Below are 19,746 nucleotides of genomic sequence, written 5' to 3'. Positions count from 1 at the left end.
GAGTGGTGTAGTGATCAAAGTTTTCTTCTTCTTCCTCGTAGAAGACCTCCTCTTCTTTGAAGCCCTCGGTACTAGCGTCTATAAACGGATACGAGGTATACAATCACCAAACAAATCTTAAGCACTATACTCAACCCACAAAGGGATCACACAAGCAATCCTATCATCGCAACATTATTAACATGGTGATTGGTTTTGTTTTCTTTTTAAGAAAAATAATTTCCTCTCATTGAAATATTTATTAGTGTTTCTATTTATTTCCTTTGAGAAATAATTTCCTCTCATTGAATATCACTAAGGTTTAACATCCTCAAATAATAAAGCATGAACATATGTTGACCAAGGTCAACACTTCATATGTATCCATTTGAGAAATTGATTTAAATGAGATACTATATCTCATACAATTTAAATACTACTTAGAATAATTTAATATCACAAAGTAATTAAATATGAGATTCTAAATACCAAGCTATTATCTCATATTGAATTACTTGAGACAATGATTTAATTGAGAGAATACCTCTCATAGTATTTAATAAATAAATTTGGGTAATTTAAATGGACTAGAAATGGTCACATAGCCATTATTTTGCTCTAGCCCATGATCATGGTAAACACCACTGTCATATTTTTTTATATTCATGTAGAGTATTTGAAATGTGAATTATGAGAGTTGGAATCAACTCAAAATGAATCCTGGTTGATTTTTAATAAATGTTTGAAGTTTGAAAAGGGTACTGCCTTGTTATTTTTACTACATGAGTTCTACAATGAATCTAGGTTTGAGACTAGTGTAGTTGGATATATAATTTCATAAGCTTTCCAACAATATCAAATTCATAAATTTTGGCTCAGTAGATTTTGTTCTATTAAATTTTGAACATGGCACCAGTATTGAATTCAAACTAAATTGATTTATTCAAATTTGAATAGCTGGGCTCGTGTGGGAAAAGTTAACGAGCCAGAGAGAAAAATAAGAAAAGGGCCGGCCCACTGCGTGTCTCGCACACACAGGCCGCCTGATAGTGGGCTCCACTGGTCAGTGACCCTTTAAACCCGAAACGGTATGGATCAACAGGAGACGTTGGATTAGATGGCGATCTAACGGCTCACGCTCGTCGTCATCGACGACGAGCACAACCTCTCTGGCGGCAAGCACTAGGGGGTCGGCGGCTCACCGGAGGTTCGGCGACGAGCGACGTTGATGCACGGCGAGGTTGTCGACGACGGCGGTTCTCCTGGTACAAGCGGCGGCTCCTGGGACGGCTCCTATCTTAGTCTTCGTCTGCGGCGGCTCCGCAGCACTCCGGCGACAAATTGGTGGTCTACGGGTGGAATTGGGAAGAGGCACTGCTCGAGGAGAGGTTCTGAGATGAGAGAAGAAGATTGGCGTGTAGAATGAGCACGGGGGTGGCCTCCTTTTATAGCGGCGACGATGGCCGAGGAGCGTGGGGCAGGTCGCTCATGGCGTCGAGGCTACCGTGGTGGAGAGAGTTGGGCGATGACGCAGGGGTGTTTGCGACGTCATGGCGAGCACGGAGGGCTTGACGGCACAAAAAATGGAGCGCTGACGCGAGCAGGAGGGTGACGTGAGCTCGCAGTACCGTGGCGGAAGTCGCCGATGGTGACGACGGCGACGGTCCTCTCCGGCGCGAACGGTCGTGTATGGGAGGTTGCTGGGGTATGGGTGCGTGCGTGTGCGAGAGGAGAGGTCAAGGGAAGGACGAGGCTGACGAGGCGAGTGCGTGCTCTGGCGCGCTCTGGCGTGCACACGTCGGCGTCCTGGCATGCTCTGGACGTCACGGGCACGTCCTGGCCAGGGCGTTTCACGCGTCTCTGTGGCCAATGGTGGTGTCCAGCGTGATCAGGAGAGTGAGTGGAGGCTCAAGGACATGGTGACATGGGTTAGATGGGAGTGGAGAGGGAAATGGCATGGTGGTGCCATGATCACCACGACATGGCCATGGTACATGATGATCTCATGCATTATCCTTGTCTCTGGTGCTTGGCATTGTATAAGGAGTGCACGAGAGAGCTAATGATGACCAAGGGCTTGATGGTTTAGTCTAAAATCTGTTGGATATAAGAGTGTAGAGAGTTGGCAGATTTGGGCACACAAGGTGTTTGATGAAATGGCCACATGAACCAAAATTTTGAATTTTGCCAAACCCTTTGGTGGATGTGATTCAAATAATGTTTGGCACATTTTGGTGGTCTTGGTTTGCAAAGTAGAGTTGATTTGGAAAAATCCAAATGTGGCATGATCTTGAATCTGTTTCATTGTTGCATCTTTGCTGGATTATTTTTAGTAAATGAGAAAGAATTTTCAAAGTTGGTCTTTACCAAAATTGTTCACCTTGATGAGGTCTTGGATGAGGTGCAACGAGTTGGGAGAGTTTAGTTTAAAAATTTCTTAATACAGGGGCTCAAAGTGGGTACCCTGATATAAATGTCAATTTTGACCATTATCTTATGTGAGTGTGTTTTGTTATTTCCTTTGATTTGCTTTGCATTTGCTTGATTCAAATGTTGTTCTTATGAGTTTAGTAAGGTTTCTAAACCATTGACACAAGCTAAGATGGCCTAGGTTAGAGTTTTGCAAAAATGTCCATAGGCCCATAGGTGGTGTTATTTTCATTTTCTATTCTTTGTCTTTGCTTCCCTTCGATCCAAATGATCATGGTTAGGGTTTAGAGATATTGTCAAGCACTTCAAATACATAGCATTGCAATGTCACACAAACATGCACTAGCACTATGCAACACACTTAAAGTTTTTGTTGGCTCCAAAATTTGAATAATGGAAAATGTCTCTTTATTGATTTGAAATTTTTGGGATGTTACAATAGCGGGATTTTTTCATCCTCGTGACAGAGAGATACTTTAGGCCCACTCGGTGATATTAGATCCATAAAGCTGTGCAACGTATGAATAGGTCATGGGGATGGAATCACACAGAATGAGTTGAATAGCCTTATTAGTAATGAGATTGGTAAGATGATACCAACGATTATACCTCGGATGATTGTCAGTATCGAAGTAACAAAGGGTATGGGACTCAACGTAATGGTTCAAACTATGATCATATCTCCGTAGAATACACATGGATCATTATGGATATCCAAAACCCCTTAATGATCATTGATCGGAGAGTCGTCTCGATCATATATGTGTTCATCTCGAACTGTAGGGCACACTTAAGGGTTCAACCAAACTTAAGATAGTTTCAGATTCATCGGAAATAGGGAGACAGAGCCGAAAAGGGTTCCGGGAGTATCCGAACTGTGTTCGGAGTGGTTGGGGGAGGTGTCTCAGGTCAATGTCAATTAACTAATATGTATTATATATTAATTAATAAAATCAATATAAATATAATAATTTATTTAAAATTAAAAGGTTGCACACCCTAAATGGGCCTCACACAAATGGGAGGCCCATGAAGGGGAAGCGGGCGGACACCCCATGGGCTAAGGGGGTTGGGGCCAGGGGGCCGGCTGGCGCACCACCTCCTCCCCCTCCTTTGTTCCACCTTGCCAAGCCAAGAGCCCTACCCCTCCCTTCCCCATATATATAGTGGACAAGTGGAAGGAGGAAAATATACAATTAAATAGAGAAATCTCTCCCTCGAGTTTTCTTCTTCGTGTGGTTCCTTGAAGAGCTGCGCCATGAGGGAGACAACCGCTCCTAGTACGCGGGATCGCTGCTAGGATCTGGATCTAGAAGATCTACTTCCACAATTCTGTTGGATCGGAGTCGGGAGCGTCATTGTGCACCGTATGTGCGTGAAACCTACGAGGTGTGGCACCTGCAGCACTTGACGTCGGACGATGAGATTGAACACGACCCCGAGGTCGGTGACGAGTACGACTACATCAACCACGTTCTAGTAGAACGTTAACCTCTTTCGATCTACGAGGATACGCTACTGAAATGGTATCCGTCACAACATTACTCTTAGATAGATCATGGGCAGTTGGAGAACCGCTAGTTAGATTTTTTTTGTCTTAAGTTACGAATCCACTACACTTCATCCTTCTTGCATACACCAAACAAGAAGTTACCAAACAAATTTGTTATACTAGTTGGAGGTGCAATATTAAAGGTCATACGGACAATATGCCAAACCATATATGGGTTAGAGTACATTCAACAAAAAAGGTGTTGGATTGTTTCATATTTATCACTAAAAAAAACTTCATACTACCTTGCCAATTCCTATTAGCAAGATGAGAGTGCATTCGCTACCCGCATGGGTAGCTACACACCCATGCAGTATACCAATATGTAAGCCATATTAACTTCTTTTAGCTCGGTTTCCTAGTAGAACGTGGAATTCTAGTGTACAAAAGTGGTTTCCGAATTTTGATATGAATAGTTTTTGATCAAAGTCAACTCACCAACGTATTTTGCATTGACTTTTTGAATATTGAGTTGACTTTGACAAAAAAAAGTTCAAATCAAAATTCGGAAACCACTTTTATACACTAGAATTCCACGTTCTACTAGGAAACTGAGCTAAAGCAAGTTAATATGGCTTGCATATTGGTATACTGCATGGGTGTGTAGCTACCCATGCGGGTAGCAAGCTTCATCCGTTAGCAAGATTGTCTTTAGTTAAAATTACTTTACGATGTAAGAACCAAATAGAAATCCTAATTTTCAATGCTACCTTCATTTTCGAAATGCATTTGCCTAAATAAATTGTATGAAAATTCATGTAATCTAGATACATGGTCTAACCGTGAACATACCCATGTCGTAAGATTCCACACATATAGATTACTATTATTATTCAAATAAACTAGCATAGTGGCCCTCGCAAATGCGAGGGCATCGTCTTTAATGTATTAAAAAGTTGTAATCCTAAATTGACAGCTTCAAGAATAGCCACATTTCATTGTGGTTATACTCCTTTAAAAAACATCACATCCACTCGATAATTTATGTAGGACATAATACGGTTCTATAGTATCTATAAAAGTATATTATTGCATGTGATTATATTGATTATATGGGTATATTTACTCTTTTATGCATTGAGATTTCATACTTTTCTTACAACCTTGGTTCAAAAACACGTGACACTGTATCAAGCTTTTCTTTATTTACGAATTATTTATTTATAATTAGTTAGATCTCCAAATCACATCGCATAATTTTCTTATGTTATACTAACATGTATATTAATTTAAGTCAAGTCGCATCTTGATTGTGTCCATAAGTGTAATTCTAAACTAAGAATGAATCATGACATGCCATATAAATTTGTAAAATGCAACACATTACATCTTTCAAATGGAATTGTTGGATATGAATTTCTTGATTTACGTCGATTTTTGGATGTAAATGATAATAATTATTTTTAGTTATCAATCACGTTATAAGTACTCTTGGAACTTCATCTATTTAATGACTTGTTCATTTTTACATATATAACATCGCCTCTTGTGGTTTTTTGACGGACTGCCAGTTAGAGACTATCTACTGTGTTATTGTTCAAGAAGATATGCATAATTCATACTTCAATCCAAATTTTGACGACAAAATTCTACACATGAGCGCAATATTTGCCGCTATCAACCAATCAACCGATCAAAATATTATATCCCTATTTCTTGTTTACTCTGCATTCTAAATTTAGTTACAGTCAAAGTTTGCAAAGCTTGTCCAAAAATATAGGAACAAATATCAACATCCATCACACTAAAATCATATAACATAAAAATATATTTTATGATTATTTTATTACCATAGATTTTATATGATAGATGGAATGAAAAACTAAGTAAAAATAAAGAAAGTAGTTGAAGCCACGTAGGCATGTGGAGTTTAAATAGAGCACATAATATTTATTATAATCGATCTTTAGGATTACCTAGATTAGAAATTTTCTCTGGTGATCTTATAAAATGAAATATCTCAACTGAGGAGTGTACTTAGGTGGTTTAATAAAGTAACTCAACGGTGGACCCTATCTTTATGATGTGCCGACTTTTCTGTTTCTCCTTTGATCGATCCGTGAAGCACTATGGCAGCGCAGGCAACATCGCTAGTTCTTTTTTCTACACATGAGCGCAATATTTGCGGCTATCAACCAATCAACCGATCAAAATATTATATCTCTATTTCTTGTTTACTCTGCATTCTAAATTTAGTTACAGTCAAAGTTTGCAAAGCTTGTCCAAAAATATAGGAACAAATATCAACATCCATCACACTAAAATCATATAACATAAAAATATATTTTATGATTATTTTATTACCATAGAGTTTATATGATAGATGGAACGACAAAGTAAATAAAAATAAAGAAAGTAGTTGAAGCCACGTAGGCATGTGGAGTTCAAATAGAGCACATGATATTTATTATAGATCGATCTTTAGGATTACCTACATTAGAAATTTTCTCTGGTGATCTTATAAAATGAAATAACTCAAGTGAGGAGTGTACTTAGGTGGTTTAATAAAGTAACTCAACGGTGGGCCCTATATTTATGATGTGCCGACTTTTCTATTTTCTCCTTTGATCGATCCGTGAAGCACTATGGCAGCGCAGGCAAGATCGCTAGTTCTTTTTTCGTCACATAGAGAATTTATTTTGTCTGGGCGAAAACCACTATGCTCCGTAATTTTTAATATAATATGTGTCAATGACTTGTTTTGACAACAAACAATTTTCATTAAATCCTGACTATAGATTTTAGATCTAACAATAAAAAATAATTAAGATGCCATAGATTAACGTGACATCTCCATGATACATCCGTATATTGCATCCTGAACGAACTTATTATCTCTAGGAGGCTAGATAGCTAAATGATGTAGTTTTTTTTTTTTTGGCTTGACTGGCCTATTTTTATGGGGTTTATTTATAGATAGAAGTGTACGTTTAATTTTTTAAAGGGACTCTACCTTATTTGTACTGGATCCGTCCATGTTGTTTTCTGGCTTTTCATGTATACTCACGTAGTAGAGGCTATTTAGTTTTTTTTGATCGTGAATCAATTGAGTCTCTTTTATATGTGAATCAGGAGTCCTATTGCCATACGTTTTATCACGTTTCCATATGTACCTTTTGTTTTTTATTTTTTCTTCCACGTACGGTGCCAGACGTGACATATCATGTATGTCACAAAATATGTGTTATATATGTTACGTAAAATCTTTAAATTTTGACCATTAAACTTATAGATCTAACCGCTAAAATAATACTAATGATGTGGATTAATGTGGTGTCTCTATTTAAACACCCTTATTTTACTTTTAGTATATAATAATAATAGATAATAGATATCCATCGTCATTCGGACCAAATGAAACTACATTTCCCATTTATTCTCTGTTAAATTCTGTCTAAACACTATTCATCGGATTTTGAGACAAATGCAACATCGGCCACCGAAACCTCTTTTCATTGGAGAATGTGATAAAGCAACCAATATTGAAGAGCTTAAGGTGCGTCCAGCCATGTATCTTTCCAAAACCTAGTTTCTAGGATATTTCTTACTTCAAAATGACATCTACTAAGAAACTCATCTTAACTCTTAATAATCCCTTCTGAAAAGGAGAATCATAAGCATTTGGCCTTATTGACCCTAATTCTAGTACTTACTATTTATAAGCTCCTGCCACATGCCATCTTCATTTATAATCTTGAATAATCATTTACTTCATAAACATTTAATTTTTATTTTTTAGAACTTTGACAGCAAGACCCTCTTGATCCTTCGGTCTAAGGATAATGTTCCATTTTGTCAAACAATACTTCTTCTTATGCTCATCAATTTGCTAGAAAAATCGTGATAACAAATCCGTCCTCTTTCTTACCCTTTTAAGTATTTGAATGAATGAAAACATAAACATAGAAAAGCTATTAAGCACCGAAATAATAAGCACAAGCCTATCTCCATGAGAAAGTAATTCTCCTAGCCATCTAGCAAGTTTTATCTCAAACCGATCCTTGGCCAGTTTCTATTCTCCATTCTTAAGCTTACAAAATGTATAGGAATTCCGAGGTATTTGAATGGAAATGAACGAGACTCACAACCAAACAAACTACAATATTTCTGCATACTTTCTGTAGCTTGACCGAAACAAAATACCTAGCTTTTATGAAAATTCATTTTCAGCCCGGATAACTATTAAAAATGCTTATAATTAACTATATATTGAGAGCTTTGTGAAGATTATGCTCCATAAAAATAATAGTTTCATCGATGTATTGTTGAATAGAGACTCGTCCATCAACCAAATGAGAGATGAGCCCTCCTACTTGACCATCCTTCTTAGCCCTAGCTATCATGATTTCCAAAACGTCAGTAACATCATTAAAAAGAAATGGAGATAAAGGCCTCCCTGCCCAAGTCCTTTTTACTTCAAAAGTGATGTCCAATAATCATTTACTTTAATACCCACACTCCCCTAGTTGATAAAGCCCTTAAGTGTTTAAACTTGTTAAAAGAAAAGGCCATCTAACCTTATCATATGTTTTTTTAATCTAATTTCAACAAAATCCATCTCATTGTTTTCCTGTGTAATTCATTGATGGTCTCATGCAAAATCAGACCACCTCGAGAATATGGCGGCGGGGCAAAAACGTTGTTTGCGTAGGTCTGATCACGTTTTCAGCAATACCGGTAAGCCTTTTTGTAGCTTCGTGAATATACTAAAGCTGACATTAAATAAATAAGCTAGTCTATATTGTTGCATCTGAATTGGATTTTATTTTTTCGGAAGAAGAATGATAGTGCAAAAATTCAATTGAAACAACTGAAGTTCACCTTGTTGAAATTTATCAAACATATTCACAAGATCTCTCTTTATGACATTCCAGAAAGTTAGATAAAATTCAGCTACAAAACCATCAGGATGGGTGTTTTCTTCTTTTCCACTTGCATAATAGCATCATGTAATTCCTCCTCTGTGAAGTTAGCAACAAGAATACTATTTTCTTCTCCGGATTGTTGTGGAACTTAATCACATTGGGACTCTACTAAAGAAAAATATTTTGGTTCCGGTGCCCAAAATAATTTTTTGTAGTACTCTGTAATGAAAATTTTCAGATTCTCATGACCAATTATCGCACCCTTGTCTTGTTCAAGTTGGAATAATTTTTTCACCGGGTACATATAATCCAAGAAGATATATTGCACGAGAAACAACCGCATTCCTCTAGCAGTTTCAACTTTCAACAAAATAAGAACACTTTGTATAGTTCACTTGGATCATGAATCAGACATTTCCTTCCCCCGATGGGATCTTGGCGTATCCACAAGGCGCCTCCTCCTTGCTATCCATGGCTTCGCAGTAGTACACCGTGGCTGCCGCCAAGTAGTACACCTGCACGGCACCAGACAGAAAAGCATACACGGCCAGCATGCACAAAGCCGCCGCCATACTCTTCGCATATAGAAGAGCAACGACCCCGTAAAAGGGTGTCACGACGGTGGGCAGGAGGTGTCTCACCAGCACAAGCACGAGACCCTCCTTCCTCTTCACCCGCGTCATGAGCCTCCACGCCTGCCGGAGCGCGCCCACGCCGCGGTACTCCTCGTCGACCACCGACGCCGCGACGCCCACCAGCGCGACGACTGTGAAGTACATGAAGGCGAGGAATGTGAGGGCGAAGACGAGACCCTCGACGGAGAGCATCCCGCCGCCACGCATTACGACGGAAAGCAGGGCGGTCAGGACCGCCATCCACGCGAAGTTAAGCGTGGTGAAAGGCGAGCGCCAGCGTGACGATCAGTTGGGCGATGACGATGAGGACGAGCTTCACAGCGTCTTGTTTTATCTCCTCGAGGATCTTGGCGTACTCAGGGCTCGAGGGATCCATGTTTCCCATCTCGAGGAAATGGATCGTCATGTCGTAGGTGAGAGGCTGCACGAACACGACTTGGACCGCGGAGCCAAGGAAAGCGGTGCCGGCCAAGAGGAGGAGCACCGGCGTGAAGAGCTTTGGGTTTCGCGTCGGGAGGATCAGGGCTTCCCTCAGGAAAGTAAAGCATGATTTGGTTTTGGTAGCCATGGCTCGTTGAGCTTGAAGGCGTGGGTAGAACGAATGGTGGATTTAGTTGGATAATGCTCTATGAAGGTTTGTACTTTGTACTGGGGAGAAATGGCTGATGTGCTCACCGGTCAAATGAGAAGTTAGAAAAGTAAGGACACGTCGATAGAGCCAAAGCGAAGACTTGGAAAATTCAGTCCACGGTATATTATCGTACAGTACACGTCGTTGTAGACAATCTCTACTACTTAAAAAGACTAAACTGGTTCCTTATTCTGCCATCTACGATACGTCTGCCTTCATCGTTTCTTTCGTCGTCGCACTTCCTCGTCCGTCCGTCGTCCACATGGGCCAGGCCCAATGAAACCTTCCCAGCACAATTTCTGCCCAGCAGCACTACGACAAAATCTTCGCCCTACCTTCGTAGCTCCACCTCTCCCGAACGCGCCGACAATTCTCTCGTGCGCCGCTCTCGTGCGTGGAGGGTTCCGCCTCCGCTCCCTTGCACCACCGTGTTGCTGGTCATGGAGGCCCCATCACCTCAAGATCGAGCTCCGCATCTTCGTGCCCGACTTCTCCGGCTGCCATATCCACCCACCTCCACATGCCCCCTGGCTCCCAGTCACAGGGATCTGCAACCGCTGGGCCTTCATCGTCGGCGCCGCCGCGCCGCCCTCCACGCAGGGTGCGGTCGATGGCCGCCGCCTGGACGCTCCACGCGCACACACAATAGTCAGCAGGCGGGCGACACAGCGGCAGCCGTAGGGGAGCCGCGGCGACGAGCCGGTGACCAGCGGGAAGCGGCGGAGCAGCGGCCACTAGCCATCGGCAGCGGAGCAGGCAGGCGACCGCGACATCAACGGCCAGCAGCCAGGTGCTCTCTTGATCCCTAATTCTGGACTGATCGGTGTGTGATTCCCCTGATCCCTAAGTTTTTATTCCCCTCAGATTTCGCATGCCTACCTATTTGCAGGTGCTCAGATTTCAGCCAGGACGCCTGCTAGCATATTAACACCTAGCAATAGCAGTACCATTCTATTAGTTGTTTGCAATCAACGTGTGTCGCTGGTGCAGTGAACTATCTAGGTAAGTATTGATGAGTATACGTGTGTCCTGGTTTCTGTGATTGCAAGATGTGTGGTTTTTTAGGGGGAATTGCAGGAGATAGTTTGGTTCGTGTGATTGTAGGATCCTAATTTTACAGGAAAGACTTGAAGGACCAAATTGTCGACTGTGGTTGTCATTGCTATAGTCAGATTACTTGTATTAGGAAATATGGGGTAGTTTGAATCGATTATCAGTTGTACTGATCTACCGTTTTTTGTACATTATGCCCAACTTGAAACCAATAAGCCAACATAAGCCCCCTGCAGGCACAGTATTAAATTTCAACTTATTTCTACAACTTTAACACCAATAAGCCTCTATTTTCCATCTGGTAAAGGATGTGTACCTTCCAAGGAATTATAGATGGTCTTAAGTTTTCTTTACATTTGAGCACTAGCCCATGTCATACACATGGTAAATGTGTGATCCGTTGGACAATGCGAAACAAGTATATGAGATGCTGAATAATATATATTCTATGCAGCTTGATTGATAATTTATAAAGTGCATTCCCAAATTTCCTTGTTGTGACTCAGGTGGATATGAGGGACACATGTAATCTAGACGGACATCAGTTTTAAAAAGCAATAATTCCCTGGGCAAGTTCTTTGCTATGTAAAATGGCATATCATGAATTTGTAACCTGATATTCACTTCCATTTTCATAAGTTAGCAGTTAATTTCCTGATTTTAGTCAATTGTGGATCATGTATCTCTTCTGAACAGTACTTGTGGTTAGAATACTCTTTTTTTTGCGTACTATTCCTTTTTACATTTAGTGCCTACAATTGTGAATTTTAAAATGTTGTTAGAATAGCAACTGTTGGCACATGCCTTTCTATTAGTTCTGATTTTTTGGCACATGCCTACAATTGTGAATTTTAAAACTAATATGTATTTTCAAGGTACTGCAAGTTTTTTTTTGTTGAGTAACAACTTGTAGTTTCATGATCATTGATCAAAATGATGTGTACTTACAGGGAACTAGGTGGTTTCGGGTTTGTTAAATTCTGCCACCTTGAGAGTGCCGCATATGACAAGCAAGAAATTAATCATCAAATTATACGTGGTCGAGATATTACAATAGTCTTTCCGAGGAGAACAGAAAAATCCCACAAGAACTGCACTTTAGAACAAGATCAAGGTAAGTACAGTATACTCTTTGTTTTATTTACTTAAGCATAAGGAATAGGTACGCATATGGATGGAAACTTCAGGAGAAGGAAGTCCCTATCAAGATCCCTGAGGTCTTGTCACCCCTATAAGAATATAACAGTTTGTTTAATCAATATATTATAGTCCCTTTCAAGAAAATCTTACCTCATTGGTAGTCGAGCTGAGGTATTGAGTTCACCAGTAAACTCTTGAAGTATTTTTACATAGTTAGTGTAGATTCTTGAAGTTTTTTCACATAGTTAGTATAGATAGACTCTTGAAGTATTTTAAAATAGTTAGTATATACAAAAGTTTATCTTACAGTGTTCATTTGCTCTATTTTTCTCCAGGGAACAGGTTTAGAAGATGTACTTTATGACATGTGAAAGAGGTCAAAGAGCCTTTGTTGAACCATGCCAAAGGATGTCTACACAAGATGATGCAACTAAAAATCGCAGGAAACCAGGTTCTTCCTTTTTGGCCATTTACCACATATCCAGTTATTTGTCATGTACATCAAAAGAGATTGCATTTAAACTTGTTTGTGCACATTTTTCGTTTGCGTAGACGATGCGTTTGATAGAGTTCTCAGGTTAAAATAAATCCATGGAAGATGTATCCATCACTCAAACCAGTTATCCAAAACCAGCAAATTGGGTTCACTTGCCATTAGTTCGTGAGGCCAAAGCCATCGGAGGAAATGTATCTGCATGTGCTTCTCTTGAATAAATGGGCTATACCTATGGTGCACTAAAGAGCAATGCACCAGAGATGGTTGAACTTCCCCTTGACTATGTGAGAAATCCATCATTTTTAAAATTGTAGGTCAAAGAGCAGGTATTTGGTCATTTTCAGTAGAACATAGAAACTTTTCCTGACATTTTACTTATCATGTGCTGTTTTTTCTTCTTGTAAAGCTCTAGAAAATAAAGCCTAAAATCTCTGATATTAATGGTAATCCAGAAGGTTTACTTTTGGAGGCACTTCATTCGGTTGGTTGTTTGTGTGCTTTGTATGCCCTTGTAGCACCCCTCAGTGTTGTTTAAATCAGATACTCCCTCCGTTCCTTTATATAGTGCCTATAGATTTTCGGCATTTGTTTCAGAATATAAGGTTGTAGCTTAGCTTTTTTTCAATTACCCCTCCCCGTTCAGCTCCCAAATCGTTCAGCTCCCAAAAATTGTTGTGGTAAGTTAGAAAGATATGGATTTAGCAAATTTTACGTTGATCTCAAATCGTTCAGTAAGGGGTCTTGTGTAAAAAATACTCTTGCGCTAATTTCCGTGCCAAAAAACAATAGGCACTATAGAATGGAACAGAGGGAGTATATTGTTTTACAAAGGGCCTACCCTTGGGATAATCACTATAGTTGAACATACTGGTTTGAGTGACAGAATCATATTGGGCCATTATTCAGTCGGTTATTTCTGAAATGCACGAACTAATTTCCCTTGTACATGACCCTAATTATTTGATGACAGTTAGAACTCGGTCTGGTTACTGAAGTAATCACGAATACATGATGCAAATTATTTCATCACAGTTGACCACTCTATCTATTTAGAAGGAAGTAACCATGAAGCAAGTGTTAGTTTCTATCTTGTACGGTGTGTGGGTTTCAGTGGGTTATATTAGTCTATATAACGCTCATTTGCCAATGCAGGAAGCATCAAGTTTGCAGGAGGAGCAATGCAATGGCCAGGGTCATGCTAGCATTGTAGAGAATGCTGATTTTATGCCTGTACTTGAAGGCGCTGATGGTGGTAGTGTGCAGAATACCAATATTATTAGTGATCAGGGGAATGCAGAGCATGGAAGCCCAAGATCAGGAGATGGCGAAGATTCAAAAGTGCAGGCTACCAGTTCAGATGTTGGTGATGATCCTGTAGGACCTCTGCCATAGAGGTGGATGGCGAGGAACTGCCAGATTGCCTTTCGAAGGAAAGCACTGAATGGCAGATTTCTTCCCAAGAACCACCTCCCTTACAACCAGCGCGCCAAACATAGAGGGAGAGGAGGGCTTGGCAGAGAAAATCTCCTCCCGCTCCGCTCGATATGGACGGGAACTCGCGGGCGGAGGGAGCAGAGGAGACGGCCGTAGGGGAAAGGGGGAGCATGGTCACCTGGGAGAGGTGAATTGGATGGACAGAGGTGGTGGGACTATGCAGCTGCGGCAGCAGTGCAGATGGAATTCTGGTGAATCGGCCGCCGTGACCTAGCGGTGCTAAGTCGGGTGGGAGTAGTGGATTTCGGGTGCGGGGCAGCACGTGGCGGCATAGCTTGGAGCTCGGAATTCTCCGTCGGCGGCGTCGCTGCAAGTAATTAGACACGGCTGTTCATTGGCGGTGCTAGGGGTATTCCCCTATAGTGAAATAGCACATACCCCATACATAAGCCCAACAGGGAATGCTCCTCCGTAGCTCGCACGAAGACCAAGCCACAAAGGCACGAACCGGTCGAACCCACTCACACTCACGGTCGCTGCACGCGCACACACAGCAGTCAGCAGGCGGGTGACACAGCGGCAGCCGTAGGCGAGCGGCGGCGACGAGCTGGCGACCAGCAGGAAGCGGCGGCACAGTGGCCACCACGACATCAACGGCCAGCAGCCAGGTGCTCTCTTGATCCGTAATTCTGGACTGATTGGTGTGTGATTCCCCTGATCCCTAATTTTCTATTCCCCTCACATTTCGCATTCGCATATTCGCATGCCTACCTATTTGCAAGTGCTTAACCAGATTTCAGCCAGGACGCCTGCTAGCATATTAGCACCTAGCAATAGCAGTACCATTCTATTAGTTGTTTGCAATCTTTGTATACTCGTATATATCCACCCAATTTCTCTGTAATTGGCAATTTTCCTTTGAACGCCCAGATTATACTAGCAGATATAATTTATATAATTTGTTAGATGCAAGCTTTTAATTGACTATTTTTGATGTCATGTAGAGTTTCATTACTTGACTTATGTCGTGTTATTTACCTTTGCATTGTTTACAGTAATTTCTGGATGTGTTAGGACCAAGCATTTATACATAGCTATTCAACTACTTTTCTTGAATTAATAGCCTTTTTCTGAACTGCGGATGGAGCTCTGGCCCTAGAAATAGTTCACAACAATAAATATTGCATTGCTGTTTTATAAATTCCTAATGCATCTTTTTTCCTAGAAAAAAAATCTAAACCAGTTTTGGTGTCCTAATTATAAAAGCAGTCGAAAGAGAAATGTTTATATTTATTCATCCTTGCCAATGGCGGATACAGTTCTCACATGCCAATCTTCCACGCAGATGTAGGAAATAGGCCATGATCTACATGTATTGATGCCTTGATAATGGCAGGTCTTGCGAGTACTTCAATATATGTTAATTGGAGGTTAGAGCTATGAAGTTATACCTCAGAACTTGGGGTAATGGCATGTGAATTGCAGTGGTTTGAGTACTGCTAAGAGCATACATTTCATCAATCTGGAATGCATCTTTATTTAATTTAATTCATAATGAGGAAGTGAAACACGAACCGTGTTGGCGATTTTTTTGGAGCTTCAAAGATAACAGCGAAAAGAGTAGAAGGAATGAGGATGACGATAAATCATAAGGGTGTCGTTTGGATGGAGGAGCAAACCAGGAGGCAATTTGTAGATGCCATTAGATGCAGCACCTGGCGTGTTCAGGTAGGTGACTTACATAATTTTACATGAACCTCTTTATTTCAAATAAGATCTCTCTATTTCACAAATATAATTGTGGCACTGGTATCTGCATGAAGAGCTGCAAGCTCATTATCTCTATTTACCTTCTGAATAGTTCTTCAGTTGAGAGTTATAATTTTAGACTAGGTGACAATCAAGATGCAATTGTAAAAAGGAAGTGCATTTGTTTACAATACGCCAAATTATACAGGCACAGTCCTGTTATGGAATCTTATGTGATTCGATAATTGTAATTTTGGTAATGCGCTAGATCTGAAATTTACCTAATAGATAAATAAATGAGATGATTCAAATTAAATCATCTTCCATTTGATGTGATCTTTTTTCCTTTTTGTTAAAAAATATACTTGCCTTCCTTTATTCACTAAGGTATCATTTATGGATGTGTTAGGACCAAACATTTATACTCGCTGAAAGTCCAATTATGGTTCCAACAAATGTATCTAAAGGACAGCCTCCGTTCCTAGATATAAGGTGTATAATTTTTTCCACGGAAATTAAGAAACGCATGTGGAGGAAAAATTAGACAAGGTTTTGATGGGATTGATCCGCAATATACCTTACATTGTGGATTTTTTCTCAAAAAACTATACACCTTATATCTAGACTAGAAACGGAAGGAGTATATTTTCCAGGATACATTCACTGACCACAAGTGCATACATGAATGTTTGAATCCTTTTCATGAAAAAACGGATTTGCGTCAAAGATGTAGCTGATCCTCTTATCGCTCGTGAATGTTTGAATACTTTTAATGAAAGTTATAGCGGATCTTCTTGTCGTTAATGAATGACCTAAACTGTCATGATCTGAAGATTTGTTTAACAAATCAATGAATGGTTAAAAATAAACTCCTTGAATAATTGTTATGTTTTACTATTTACAGAGACTACACGGTGCTACTTTTAACTTAGAATACAATTTGACAGATTGCAGAACATGGTGGTGGGATGATGCTGGCAGGAGGAAAAGAGGGATGCAATTTCTGAAGGTTTATATTTACTGCTTTGAGGATGACAGGTATGGAATTTCGCAATGGTACTATGTGTCGTATACTTATAGTTTAGGCTTTCGACTACGGCCTGCTCAGGTAGTACGCGTTGCAACAGGTGTATCGGGTGACACAGGGGATGAGAGTTGGACGGCTTTAAGGTCCGTGACCAATGACCTCCTCCCACCTTCAGGTGTATAGTACTCTTGCAAATCTGGTTAGCTTTAAAAGATAAAAAACAAGACAAAGTGCACTCCATATAATCTGGTTAATTGACATTATCTATTCAATTTAGGACGTTGTCAGTCTTTAATTGTCAGCTATGTAGTGATATAGACGTGAAAAGAAATATGAAGGCTGATAGATTGCCTCATGTATTAACTGTGCTAGCTGCTAGCTATTGGATTTGGAATGCATGTCTGGTTGATTCAACATAAGAATTAGTGAATGATTTCAGATTGTTGGGCATCATAAGTTGTCAAAGTTTTTCCTTTGTTGGTATGATATTTAAGGTAACAAGGAGTAGTCAAAACTTCTCTCAAGAGAAACGAAAATGTTGGTGCTTTTCTTTGCTAATAATAAGAGGATATTGAAATTTCAACAAACGAAAATAGGTGTATTTTATGAATAGTGGAATTTTAATATTATAGTTGAGGCTTGGCATTATAGAAAAATGCGGACTAACTATGCATGTATTTTCAATTGGTTCAGCTGTTAGTTGCCTTATCTGATACTGCCTTTTGAACGTCATATGTTGTCCATCTCGGTCCTAACTGCTATTTTAACATTATTCATATTCCTCCTATTATATGAATGCATGTGCTTCACTGGAATTATCATGAAAATGGTAGCTGTGTGAGAAATATTATGAATACATCTGGCACTGTACCTTGGCACTTTAAAGAAGTAGCAACTATATAGTAGGATAAAAATAAGAATTATGCTTGAGATTGTTCATAAAATATTACACAAGAAGGTTTGTTTACGCACTAAGGACCATTTTTCTTCTTTGTAAAAAAAGCATTTAGATAGCATATACTGTAGTTATTTTGAAGGAAATGATAGCTGTGTGAGAATATTATTCATAAGAAACTATCCAGTATCAAATTTATTGTTGTAGCACTTTTCTATCAACAACGGTCTTTTGTCTTGCATTAGCTTGGTTAAGAATTCCGAATCTGAATTACTTTAGGTTTCATATAGCAAAAAAAACAGTGTTGTTTTCTCTTTGAACTACGTTTCGAAAGGGAGAAGCATCCGAACTGTAGGCATGCTGCTATCAATTGATTACAATTTTCATGCATTGCTTCCTTTGCTGAATATGTTACTAATTTAGTCTGTTTTTTCTTAGAAAAACTGTTCTCGCATGGAAACATGGTTCTGAAAGATCACACCTGTTGTAATCTCAAATGAAATAAGCATACAGCCAGCTGTTGGTGCACATGGAAATGGAAGATCTTTGGTCAATTCAATCTTCTCTTTACCTTTGATGGGAACTCACTGAATAATATGGACGTGCTTACTTGGATAGAGAAGATGGTAAGTTAGATCAATCATCTTGGGAGAGGTTTCTTATCCGACAGAATCCGACTAGACTAATGATTCTCATTATATTTAACTGATGTGGCAAATATGAAAAGTGCAAAAGAAAAGTGTGGCAAATGTGCAGCCCCCTTTAAGTAACATGAGTCTTTGTCTGAATATTATATTATATTAAATGTAACTTGGAAAAGAAATTGAGGATCTATTATATTAAATGTGTGGCGGAAAAAAGAGAGTAACAATAATGGTGTCTTGTTATTGTGTTCGGTATTATCATGCTATAGTACATTATGATATCCTTGATTTATTTTGAATTTTTATAGTGAGTTGTGATACATATATGTGCATTGAGAAATGAAATTTGAGGACCCGTAGCAACGCACGGGCATTTGTACTAGTTTGTACTAACACGAACAGTCATCAAAGAACGGCTGCATGCATCATTGTTAGAGATATATTCCGTATCTTTACTATTAAATGGGAGTTGGTCGTTTGACACTCAACGCACTTTGGTGGTCGTCATTGAAAAGATCCTAACCATTAAATCTAATAACAACAACTAACATCGTCCGATTGTTTTCATCGGCACCAAGCACGACCCCCGCTCAACAAAACAAAGTTGCATAGAATCTCTACCTTCTCGGTTTACAACGTATCTGAATTATATTGGGATGTGATTCACGGACGTTTATGTCCATCAAATACTTGCCTTCCTCTAATTTCCTTACCCCTTGTGTTGCCGCTAATCATGATAGGAGTATTTTTTTGTGACTTTTTCTCTAAAAGGAAGGCACGGCCATTTGAGGGAGTATTGCTAAAATCCAGAAACAAACCCTCCTGAAAACAAGCCACCAATTAACTGAGACACCGCTTTTTTTTTATTGTGAACGAGTTGCCGTTGCCCCATCGATTTTTTAGTACTGTATCAAATTTAATTTATCGTGTCTCGCTTACCGGAAAGATCAACAGGATTTCTCACGCCGGCATGATTCCATCTTCTTCCCCAACTCAAGTGCTTCTGTTAATTGGTGTTTTCCATCTCTTCCGTGAACAATCTGAACCAAGGACGATGCCGCAGGTGGCGGCCTCCGTGGTGTTTATGGCGTCCCGGCGTTCATGGTGTGGGTGGCGATCTCCATGTCGTCGACCGTCCAAGGTGTGGGTGCGGTGGAGCAGGGACTTACCGGGAGTAATATGGTGGGTGGATTTTATCGCCGTGCAGGGTGAGCGG

At 39.9% G+C, this 19,746-nt stretch overlaps 1 long non-coding RNA gene and 1 pseudogene across 3 annotated transcripts; one reads left to right on the top strand and one right to left on the bottom strand.

Moving 5' to 3' along the window:
* Positions 1-9,065: 9,065 nt before the first annotated feature.
* LOC127300325 (uncharacterized) lies at positions 9,066-10,204 on the bottom strand (annotated as a pseudogene).
* Positions 10,205-10,411: 207 nt separating this feature from the next.
* LOC127300326 (uncharacterized) lies at positions 10,412-18,730 on the top strand. 3 transcript variants are annotated; one of them, XR_011745140.1, is made up of 8 exons: positions 10,412-10,882; positions 12,096-12,259; positions 12,621-12,736; positions 13,934-14,883; positions 15,561-15,943; positions 16,912-17,002; positions 17,092-17,134; positions 18,325-18,730. It is a non-coding gene; the product is annotated as an uncharacterized lncRNA (long non-coding RNA). The 3 variants fall into 3 exon arrangements; XR_007851120.2 differs by lacking the exon at positions 10,412-10,882 and adding an exon at positions 10,929-11,094 and having other exon boundaries at positions 15,612-15,943; XR_011745139.1 differs by lacking the exon at positions 10,412-10,882 and adding an exon at positions 10,929-11,094.
* Positions 18,731-19,746: the final 1,016 nt, after the last annotated feature.

The sequence above is a fragment of the Lolium perenne genome, chromosome 5 (assembly GCF_019359855.2).
Source record: "Lolium perenne isolate Kyuss_39 chromosome 5, Kyuss_2.0, whole genome shotgun sequence".
NCBI classification, from domain to species: Eukaryota; Viridiplantae; Streptophyta; class Magnoliopsida; order Poales; family Poaceae; genus Lolium; species Lolium perenne.
Note: the sequence above shows the minus strand (reverse complement) of the source record. Positions and strands in the feature narration are given on the sequence as shown.